Genomic DNA, 10,190 nt, shown 5'->3' on the forward strand with positions numbered 1-10,190 from the left:
CTCGGAGTCCTAGTGGACAATCACTTAAATATGAGCCAGCAGTGTGCTGCAGCTGCCAAAAAAGCCAACACAGTTCTAGGCTGCATTAACAGAGGGAGAGAATCAAGATCACGTGAAGTGTTAATATCACTTTACAAGGCCTTGGTAAGGCCACACTTGGAATACTGCATCCAGTTTTGGTCACCACGATGTAAAAAAGATGTTGAGACTCTAGAAAGAGTACAGAGAAGAGCAACAAAGATGATCAGGGGACTGGAGGCGAAAACATATAAAGAACGGTTGCTGGAATTGGGTACGTTTAGTTTAACGAAGAGAAGGACGAGGGGGGACATGATAGCAGTATTCCAGTATCTCAGGGGCTGCCCCAAAGAAGAGGGAGTCAAGCTATTCTCCAAAGCACCAGAAGGCAGGAGAAGAAGCAACGGGTGGAAACTAATCAAGGAGAGAAGCAACCTAGAACTAAGGAGAAACTTCCTGACAGTTAGAACAATTAACCAGCGGAACAACCTGCCTCCAGAAGCTATGAATGCTCCAACACTGGAAGTTTTTAAGAAGAGACTGGACAGCCATTTGTCTGAAATGGTATAGGGTTTCCTGCCTGAGCAGGGGGTTGGACTAGATGACCTCCAAGGTCCCTTCCAACTTTATTATTATTATATTATATTATATTATATTAAATATAATCCTTACCAGGAATTTGGTGAATTGGTCTGTCTTGCTGTATCGGTACAGCTTATACAGCTGCTTCTCATCGTAGGATGAGAAGAGGGAGACAAACCTCCACAGTATTCTGAAAAGGAGAGGGATAGCATTTTACAGCGGGTCCTCGACTTACAATCATTCATTTAGTGACGGGTTGAAATTATGACGGCGCCGGAAAAAAAAAAAGACCTGTGACCGGTTTCCACACTGACAACTAAGGAGAAATTTCCCGACAGTGAGAACAATTAATCAGTGGAAGGGCTTGCCTTCAGAAGTTGTGGGTGCTCCATCACCAGAGGTTTTCAAGAAGAGATTGGACAGCCTTTTATCCAGAATGGTATAGGGTTTCCTGCCTGAGCAGGGGGTTGGACTAGATGACCTCCAACATCCCTTCCAACTCGTGTTATTCTAAACAGTTACATGAAACACAGAGTTACTGAGCACGCTCTCTAGAAACTTGTTGACTCAAATGATGCTAGCCAGTGAGAGAACTCCAAAACCAATATGTTTGAACCGTATATACCAGGGGTAGGCCACCTTGGCTCTTTTGTGACTCGTGGACTTCAACTCCCAGAATTCCTGAGCCAGCCATGCTGAGGAGAAATGGAGAGGTTTCCATGCTGAGCTCAGGAATTCTGGGAGTTGAAGTCCACGAGTCATAAAAGAGCCAAGGTTGCCTACCCCTGGCACTATATACTATATAAAGTGATTTCTCCCTTTTCTAAGGGTCTTCTCACCACGAACCTTTACTTATACATAAAAAAGAGAGATATTAATTTATCTTTCCGGCTCAGATCCTATTTTAGCAAAAGGGCACACCGGACTAAAAAACTTATTGTTGATTTACCGCTCACAGTTTCTACAAAGGACAAGTGATTTCCTTACTTTTTCCAGTGTTTCAGTTCCCAGGTTTTGCAGTAATGCTGAAGAAACATATTAATATGATCCCCAAGGATGGTGAGATTTTTTCTGATGCAGATTAGTTTTCTTTCCTTCGGGTAATCTTTCGGGAAGTTCAGCCTCCGAAGGAACTTTTTAAAAGGTCTCAAATATTCCTTGCACTTGGGAAGAGAAGATGCAGAGAAGTTGCAAAAAAAGAAATGAAAAATAGTTTCTGTGGTTTGCTGCCTGGATAGATTCCCGGGAGTCATGCTTGATTATTTTTAGACCACTGGGCAATTTTAAGAGGTGTGGACTTCAACTCCCAGAATTCCACAGCCAGTATGATGATGCTGCATGCTGGCTGTGGAATTCTGGGAGCTGAAGTCCACACCTTAAAATATGATGGCCAGGGAATTCTGGGAGTGGAAGTCCACCCATCTTAAAGCAGGCTGGCTGGGGATTCTGGGAGTGGAGGTCCACCCACCTTAAAGCATGCTGGCTGGGGATTCTGGGAATTGAAGCTCACCCTTCTTAAAGCAGGCTGGCTGGGGATTCTGGGAGTGGAGGTCCACCCACCTTAAAGCATGCTGGCTGGGGATTCTGGGAATTGAAGTCCACCCATCTTAAATATGCTGGGTAGGTAATTCAGCGAGTTAAAGTCCACCCAATCTTAAGTTGCTAATGTTGAGAAATTCTATTTTAAATGGATTCTGATGGGGCCATTTAACTGTTTGGGGGTCCTGAGGCCACTTAAAAACAGGAGTATCATTAAGCCTTCTAACTTGTTACTAGCCATCTCTAATCCACTGGGGGAAAAAACAGAAATTAGTTCACTTTCTGTTTGAATATACGTTGTCACATTTTGCACTTTAGAGTCAATACAGCTAGTCCTCGAGTTACGACGACCACCGAGCCCAAAATTTATGTTGCTAAAGGAGACCTTCATTAAGTGAGCTTTGCCCCATTTTACGACTTTTCTCGCCAAAGTCGTTAAGTGAATCATTGCAGTTAAGTTTGTTGTTAAGTGAATCCGGCTTCCCCATTGACTTTGCTTTTCAGATGGTCACAAAAGGGGATCACGTGATCCCCCCGGGGGGACACTGCGACCATCACAAGTATGAACCAGTTTGCCAAAAATCCAAATTTGGATCCCATGACCACGGGGATGCTGCAACGGGTCCTAAGTGAGGAAAACGGTCCTAGTCCCCCTTTTCAGCCCCGTTCAGTCACTTTGAACGGTCACTAAACAAGTCGAGGATTATCTGTAACTTCGGAACGCGAAAGCCTTAGTAACCATGGATTTTTGAAACTTGCAATTTTGAACGTGTCCTCGCCGAGCCCGTCCCCGTAATGGAACAGCTTCACTTCGGTAGGCACCATCCTGGCGAGGGTCCCTCAGGTGGTGGCCTCGTTCAACTGGCAGAGCATCAGCGGCTTTGTGGTCACCTGCAATTCAGGTTAACATCTGGATCTGAGCATCTGGATTACCTCCTTGGGCAGAAGGAAAGCGGAGGTGGGAGTTTACTGTGGGCGTGGCCTGCCCACCTGAACGTTCTGTCAGTTGACCTGGGCAACCAATGGGAGCCCACCAAGTCCTATAAAGTCCGAGCAACAGCAGTTGGTCCTCAGTCTGATGTCGGGATGCCTCTCTGGAACCAGATCTTCCTTCCGTCTTGGGAGCTGAATCTCTCCTCCTTGTCGTTCCTTCCTTAGCAACTGTGAGACAAAAGGGCCTACCTGCCACCCCCTCCTCTCCTGGTCATCCACGCCACTCACAAACCCCGACTACAACTGTTGTGAACCCACAAACCATCAAACAAAAGATCCCTTAAACCTTTCAGCCCATAGAAACTCAATCATAACCAGAATCAGAATCAGAAGAGCAATAGCATTTAGCTTTATAGACCGCTTCACAGTGCTTTACAGCCGTCTCTAAGCGGTTTACAGAACCAGCATCTTGCCCGCAACAATCTGGGTCCTCATTTTACCCACTCGGAAGGATGGAAGGCTGAGTCGACCTTGAGCAAGTCAGGATTGAACGCCTGACAGTGGACAGAGTTTGTCTGCAATATCACCTTCTAACCACTGTGCCATGATGGCAAGGGAGGAAAGAAGAAAGGAAGGAAGGAAGGAAGGAAGGAAGGAAGGAAGGAAGGAAGGAAGGAAGGAAGGAAGGAAGGAAGGAAGGAAGGAAGGAAGGAGAAAAGGGAGGGAGTGAAAGAAGGAAGAAGGGAAGGAAGAATAAAAATAGCACTTAGACTTATAGACCGCTTCACAGTGCTTTACAGCCCTCTCTAAGCGGTTTACAGAACCAGCATCTTGCCCGCAACAATCTGGGTCCTCATTTTATCAACCTTGGAAGGCTGAGTCGACCTTGAGCAGGTCAGGATTGAACTCCTGGCAGTGGGCAGAGTCTGCCTGCAATACCGCATTTTAACCAAAGTGCCACCATGGCAAGGAAGGAAGGAAGGAAGGAAGGAAGGAAGGAAGGAAGGAAGGAAGGAAGGAAGGAAGGAAGGAAGGAAGGAAGGAAGTTCTTAATTTACTTAATTTCTGTTCACAATGCTAAGTTTCATTTTCTTTATATCTCTGTACAAGTTATGGACTGGTGTTTAATTTCAGGCTTCCACGTTATGTCAAATGATGTGTGCACAAATCCACACACACACACCTAGACATATCATTGGACCCTTCCTATGACATTTAATATTTTGGACCTCCACCAGCCTTTTTTTTTCTCTTCCTTTGCAGGAGACCACATCTACTTTATGGTCTTTTGGGAATGTTACATTTTTCCTTGAATCTTTAATTTGCAACCCATTGTGTGATATGGACAGCTTGATAATTATCTTTTTCCACATTGAATACCTACTTTTTAATGCTTACCGTTAAAAAGGCAGAGTTACACATTCATCTGTTTTTAAAATAAAGTTTGATTTTGTTTATCTCATGTGGGATCGTTCTGTGAGATTATTTTAATAGTAATAATAATAATAATGATAAAGTTGGAAGGGACCTTGGAGGTCATCTAGTCCAACCCCTGCTCAGGCAGGAAACCCTATAAATGGCTGTCCAGTTTCTTCTTAAAAACTTCCAGTGTTGGAGCATTCACCGCTTCTGGAGGCAGGTTGTTCCACTGGTTAATTGTTCTAACAGGAAGTTTCTCCTTAGTTCTAGGTTGCTTCTCTCCTTGATTAGTTTCCATCCATTGCTTCTTGTCCGGCCTTCAGGCGCTTTGGAGAATTGCTTGACTCCCTCTTCTTTGTGGCAGCCCCTGAGATATTGGAACCCTGCTATCATGTCCCCCCTCATCCTTCTCTTCATTAAACTAGACATACCCAATTCCAGCAGCCTTTCCTTATATGCTTTAGCCTCCAGTCCCCTAATCATCTTTGTTGCTCTTCTCTGCACTCTTTCTAGAGTCTCAACATCTTTTTTACATCGTGGTGACCAAAACTGGATGCCGTATTCCAAGTGTGGCCTTACCATGGCCTTGTAAAGTGGTATTTTCCAAGGGTGGGGTGGAGGAAAGACTGTATGTGTGTGCATACACATCCAAACATACATATTTTTTAAAAAAATACCCAGACCTGGTAGCCCTCGTTGTTCTCCTCCTGTCTTTCTTCTTTCCTAGCTACTCTCTTGATAGTGAAAATTTGGCTTATGTCCTCCCTATTTCCCAGGCTCTCCATTTTAGCTCAGAAGGCCCAATATGAAATGGGTTTATACGTCACCGCTTAGCCTGTGTGGTGTGTAAACATGATTTTATGGCCTCACCCTGAGGTGAAAGGTTCCAAGTTCCTATAACAATCCCAGGATAATCAGGTTGTCTGGAAAAGGGAGAAGGATCTGAGAACAGAGGCCTTAATATTTTTATTTAAAGATGGGATAGAATTTTGAATTTTGGGAGTGCTTTGGTTCTTAAGCTTCCTGCTAGGACAGGGGTAGGCAACCTTGGCTCTTTTATGACTCGTGGACTTCAACTCCCAGAATTCCTGAGCCAGCATGGCTCAGCTTGGAAACCTCTCCCTTTCCCCTCAGCATGGCTGGCTCAGGAATTCTGGGAGTTGAAGTCCACGAGTCATAAAAGAGCCAAGGTTGCCTACCTGTGTGCTAGGATGTCCTTCAAGGCTTTTACTGCTGTGGTGGTGAAGTGGTTAGAATGCAGTACTGCAGGCTACTTCTGCTGACTGCCAGCTGCCTGCAGTTCGGCAGTTCGATTCTCACCAGCTCAAGGTTGACTCAGCCTTCCATCCTTCCGAGGTCGGTAAAATGAGGACCCAGATTATTGGGGGCAAATATACTGATTCTATAAACCACTTAGAGAGGGCTGTAAAGCACTGTGAAGCGGTATATAAGTCTAAGTGCTATTGCTATTGCTTCCTTCCTTCCTTTCCTTCTTTCTCTTCCTCCCTTTTCTCCTTCCTTTCTTCCTTCTCTCCCTTCCTTTTCTCCTTCCTTCCTTCCTTCCTTCCTTCCTTCTCATGGTGGCGCAGTGATCAGAATGAGGTATTGCAGGCTAATTCTGCCAACTGCCAGCAGTTTGATCCTGACCGGCTCCAGGTTGACTCAGCCTTCCATCCTTCCGAGGTCGGTAAAATGAAGACCCAGATGGTTGGAGGCCATAAGCTGACTCTGTAAACCACTTAGAGAGGGCTGTAAAGCGCTAGAAAGCTGTATATAAGTACTATTGCTATTGCTGTTCTCTATGAGCTTTCTTATGACATGATCCTGTCAACGCTGCTAACCTCGGATGTTCTTGCTTTGACAACAGATGGAAATGCAGCCATTTTCTCTATTGCTTTTAGAATTAGTTGCTGCTGGGAGGGGGAATGTGGATGAGAGTCCAGCTAGTCATAACAATAATAACTCAGCCGTGGGAACCCAAGGTCATTGGGCCCAGAGCTGATAGCGTTTTAGTGGGCTGGAGAGCTGGGGAGAAAGCCCTCACTTCAAGCTAATTGGGGAATGTGATTTATGACTGTTTATTGGAGGAGGGAATTACACTTTGTTACTTTGTATCCAGGGGAGGGGAATTTAGTTTCTAGTTTCAACTATGTAGTGCCCACACTTTGTTTCTCAAATAAAAGATTCTTTAAGGTAAACAATGCCTCAAAGTTCTTTTGAAGAGTTTCATCTGTCAGAACCATGACAGATCCCTAATATCAATTCCTTTTGTGGGATGTACTGATACGTGTAAACAAATATCTTTGTGGGGAAATGAGATTTGGATCTTGGCTATTCTGAATGAAACTACTTTATGCCTCCTCAGAAGCATCTTTTCTCTGATTGTCACATGTCCTCCTGAGGGATTTAAGGATGCTGAAAATGAGGGGCAGGAGTAAACACTTGTTCTGATCAAACCTTGCATTTTCTCAGCTAATTTTCTGTTAAGCAGATATTCCAGATTGTCTTTAGTTTCCAAGAACCACCACCACCACCTCCTCCTCCATCCCCATTCACACACCACCTTAAGTCATAAAGTGCTTTGCTTGGTGTGGTTTTAATGCTCACCACAGACTGCCATAAAAGAGCTGCAAAATTATTGATTGACCACTAGAGGGCACAAAAGGATATTTTTTTGCGATCACCCCAAGGGTGATATTTCTTAAAGTTGGTAATTTGAAGATGAGTGGACTTCAACTACCCAGAAATCCCCAGCCAGCATGCTTTTACAACCTTTGTACCACGGCTTTTTAAGCGAATCACAGCAGTTGTTAAGCGATTCACACAATCATTTCTCAATCTTGGCAACTTTGAGTGTGGACTTCCCCAACCAGTATCCTGGGAGTTGAAGTCCACCCATTTTAAAGCATGCTGACTGGGACATTCTGGGAGTTGAAGTCCACCTTCTCCAAGCTGTGTGAATCGAGCCACTAAAGTTCACATTACACTATAAAGTGAACAAACCACAGTATGCCTTATTGCCTTGCAAGATCCCCACTGCTGATTCAACTGAATAATATTTCAACTATGAAAAATCTATAGAAGAGTGTATTACTCCGTTTTTTAAAAGCTGGTGACTGTAATTCTTGTTGAAAAATTAAGTGGAGCTGCAAGTCCTTTACTCCATCATCTCCCTAAAGTTGAGTGGGTTGGAGAAAAGTAATCCAGGTAGGAAGAAGGACCCAGATTTTGGGGGGAAGCACACTGACTCTGTAAACCGCTTAGAGAGGGCTGTAAAGCACTGTGAAGCGGTATATAAGTCTAAGTGCTATAGCTAGTGTTATTAAAGAGACACTTTCGTCTCCGTCATTCAAAAGCAGAAATGCAAAAAAGAGAAGGATCTTCTTCCAAGCCAGATGGAAATTAATCAAGGAGAAAAGCAACCTAGAACTAAGGAGAAATTTCCTGAAAGCGAGAACAATTAATCAGTGGAACAACCTGCCTCCAGAAGTTGAATAGAATAGAATAGAATAGAATAGAATAGAATAGAATAGAATAGAATAGAATAGAATAGAATAGAATAGAATAGACAGTGCTTTTTTTCTAAAAAAAAAAAAAAGGTGCTGGAACTCACACACGTCATACAACCCACCTTGCCTACCCTACAAGGTTCCATCCCAAAAAGGTGCCGGAACTCCGTTCTGGGCGTTCTATGAGAAAAAAAGTCCTGAGAATAGAATAGAATCAGAGTTGGAAGGGACCTTGGAGGTCTTCTAGTCTAACCCCCTACTCAGGCAGGGAATCCTGTACCATTTCAGACAAATGGTTGTCCAATCTTAGTTTCCATCCGTTGCTTCTTGTCCTGCCTTCAGGTGCTTTGGAGAATAGCTTGACTCCCTCTTCTTTGTGACATCCCCTGAGATACTGGAAGACTGCTATCCTGTCACCTCTGGTCCTTCTCTTCATAGGTGTTCCATCACTGGAGATTTTTCAGAAGAGATTGGACAACCATTTGTCTGAAATAGTATAGGGCAGTGATGGCGAACCTTTTAGAGACCGAGTGCCCAATCTGCAACCCAAAACCCACTTATGCATCGTCGGGTGCCGGCTGGGTGTGACCCATTGGCTGGGTGCGGCCAATTGGGTGGATGTGGCCCATTGGGTGGGCGTGGCTGCGGTGGTAACGGCAGACTGGGTGGGACTAAAAAGTTCAATCAATCAATTCCAACTTTGCAAGATCTTTTTTTTCCCCGCGAGAAGTTGAAATTGACTGATTGATTGAACCTTTTTTTTTTTTTGTACATGGCGGCAGAGGCCTAAAGCGAAAAGGTTTTATAAAACCCAGCTGAAGGCCTAGGACTGGGGCGACGGTGCGCATGCCCACAGAGAGGGCTCTGAGTGCCGCCTCTGGCACCCGTGCCATAGGTTCGCCAACACTGGTATAGGGTCTCCTGCTTGATCAGGAGGTTGGACTAGAAGACCTCCAAGGTCCCTTCCAGCTCTCTCCTGTTATTCTGACTTCCAAGTTACAGTTCCACAAAACACCTGTAGATGGCAAACTGGCTGTATTTATGATTTGAGAGTTTGGGAACACGGACAGACTTGGTGATATTTTAAGTTTGTTCTATTGGTGGATTTGATATTACAGGTAGTCCTTGATTTACAACCAATTGTTTAGTGCAGGGATAGGCAACCTCGGCTCTTTTATGACTGATGGACTTCAACTTCCAAAATTCCTGAGCCAGCTGACTCAGGAATTCTGGGAGTTGAAGTCCACGAGTCATAAAAGAGCCGAGGTTGCCTACCCCTGGTTTAGTGCAAGGGTCTTCAAACTTGGCCACTTTAAGACTTGTGGACTTCAACTCCCAGAATTCCTCAGCCAGCCTGGCTGGCTGAGGAATTCTGGGAGTTGAAGTCCACAAGTCTTAAAGTGGCCATGTTTGAAGACCCCTGGTTTAGCTTCTGAAGTTACAACAGCACTGAAAAAAAATATCTTCGAACCGGTTTTTATACCTACAACCACTGCAGCATCCCTCTAGTCATGTGATCAAAATTCAAGTGCTTGGCAACTGGCATGTACTTAGGACAGTTGTAGCATCCCAGGGTCATGTGATCACCCTTTACAACTTTCCCAGCCAGCTTTCAACAAGCAAAGTCAATGGGGGAAGCCAGATTCGCTCAACAGCTCCTTGATTCCCCATGGGGAGACTGCAGCAGTCGTGAAAAGTGGTCCTTAGCCAATGTTTTCGGTGCTGTGGTAATTTCAAACAGTCACTAAATGGAATGGTTGTAAGTCGAGGACTCCTGGTAAAGGCTTCCTGGACTCAAACTTGGAACCATCCATAATGGATTTTTAGCAATTGAAGAGAAACGATATCCCAAATAAGTATTCACAGCATTACTACTTGCATTGTCTTGATCGGGACTGAATCAGTGACTGAATGAATCCATTTTCTGGATCTGCACATTAGAGGAACTTTTGGAGATTAGGAGGGAGATTGATCAAATAAACTTCTGATAACCTCTTATTTGATTTCCCTGACTAGTTTATCAGTAATAATGATGATGATTATGATATGATGATGATGTTGGAAGGGACCTTGGAGGTCTTCTAGTCCAACCCCCTGCTCAGGCAGGAAACCTACATCATTTGGACAAATGGCTGTCCAGTCTCTTCTTAAAAACTTCCAGTGTTGGAGCATTCACAGCTTCTGGAGGCA

This window comes from Protobothrops mucrosquamatus, unplaced genomic scaffold (assembly GCF_001527695.2).
Source record: "Protobothrops mucrosquamatus isolate PMUCROS unplaced genomic scaffold, P.Mucros_1.0 scaffold3722, whole genome shotgun sequence".
Classification (NCBI taxonomy): domain Eukaryota; kingdom Metazoa; phylum Chordata; class Lepidosauria; order Squamata; family Viperidae; genus Protobothrops; species Protobothrops mucrosquamatus.